Source organism: Colobus angolensis, unplaced genomic scaffold (assembly GCF_000951035.1).
Source record: "Colobus angolensis palliatus isolate OR3802 unplaced genomic scaffold, Cang.pa_1.0 Scaffold21, whole genome shotgun sequence".
NCBI classification, from domain to species: Eukaryota; Metazoa; Chordata; class Mammalia; order Primates; family Cercopithecidae; genus Colobus; species Colobus angolensis.
In genome coordinates this window covers 7,322,882-7,324,349 of record NW_012115266.1, presented here as the reverse complement: position 1 = coordinate 7,324,349, position 1,468 = coordinate 7,322,882, and the positions used below count along the sequence as shown (strand labels likewise).

The following is a 1,468-nucleotide window of genomic DNA, read 5'->3' as shown; positions in this document are numbered from 1 at the left end:
CAGGTTCAAGTGATTCTCCTGACTCAGCCTCCCAAGTAACTGAGATGACAGCCAGGTGCCACCACACCTGGCTAATTTTTTTTTTGTATTTTTAGTAGAGATGGGATTTCGCCATGTTGGCCAGGCTAATCTCAAACTCCTGACCTCCAGTGGTGCACTTTCCTTGGCCTCCCAAAGTGCTGGGATTACAAGCATGAGCTACCATACCCGACTTCTTGATATCATATATCTAATGCCAGATACAAGTATCAACTGCAGAAAGATTATGACTTAAATTTTTTTTTTCTTGAGCCAGTCTCACTCTATCACCCAGGCTGGAATGCAGTGGCACAACCTCAGCTCATTGCAACCTCTGCCTCCTGGGTTCAAGTGATTCTTGTGCGTCAGCCACCTGAGTAGCTGGGATTACAGGCACCTACCACCACACTCAGCTAAGTTTTGTATTTTCAGTAGAGACAGGATTTCACCATGTTGACCAGGCTGGTCTTGAACTCCCGACCTCAAGTGATCTGTCCGCCTCGCACTCTCGAAGTGCTGGGATTACAGGCGTGAGCCATCACACCCAGCCTGCTTAAAATTTAAAAGTAAAAGCTTTAGGCTGGGCTCAGTGGCTCACAATTATAATCCCAGCACTTTGGGAGGCTGAGGCAGGTGGATTGCTTGAGCCCTGGTGTTCAAGACCAGCCTGGGCAACATGGCGAAAACCCATGTCTATCAAAAATACAAAAATTTGCCAGTCTCATAACCCGATCTCAAAATAAGTAAATAAATGAAAGCAAAAGTGTTAGAAGAAAATTAAAAAATATTTTTGGCCAGGCATGGTGGCTCATGCCTGTAATCACAGCACTTTGGGAAGCCAAGGCAGGTGGTTCATGAGGTCAGGAGTTTGAGACCAGCCTGGTCAATGTACTGAAACTCCGTCTCTACTAAAAATACAAAAAGTAGCTGGGCATAGTGGCACACGCCTGTAGTCCCAGCTACTCGGGCATAGTGGCACATGCCTGCAGTCCCAGCTACTTGGGCATAGTGGTGCACGCCTGTAGTCCCAGCTACTTGGGCATAGTGGCGCACACCTGTAGTCCCAGCTACTTGGGCACAGTGGCGCACGCCTGTAGTCCCAGCTACCTGGGCATAGTGGCGCACGCCTGCAGTCCTAGCTACTTGGGCACAGTGGCGCACGCCTGCAGTCCCAGCTACTCGGGAGGCTGATGCTGAAGAATCACTTCAACATGGGAAGTGGAGGTTGTGGTGAGCTGAGATCGCACTACTGCACTCCAGCCTGAGTAATAGGGCGAGACTCTGTCTCAATACATATATATATGTTTTTTCTGACCTTGAGGTAGAAAAGGACTATTTAAACACAACAAAGAAAAGGCTAACACCAGAAGGTAAAAGACTGACACATCTAACTACATTAAATTTCTGTTTATCAAAATATACCTTTAGGATCATCAAGAAAAAGGAAAAG

The 1,468-nt window shown here is 47.1% G+C and overlaps 1 protein-coding gene across 7 annotated transcripts in view; it reads right to left on the bottom strand.

Moving 5' to 3' along the window:
• Positions 1 to 1,468, bottom strand: part of GANAB (glucosidase, alpha; neutral AB) — a 28,118-nt gene that overhangs the window by 11,587 nt on the left and 15,063 nt on the right. The window lies entirely within an intron of this gene.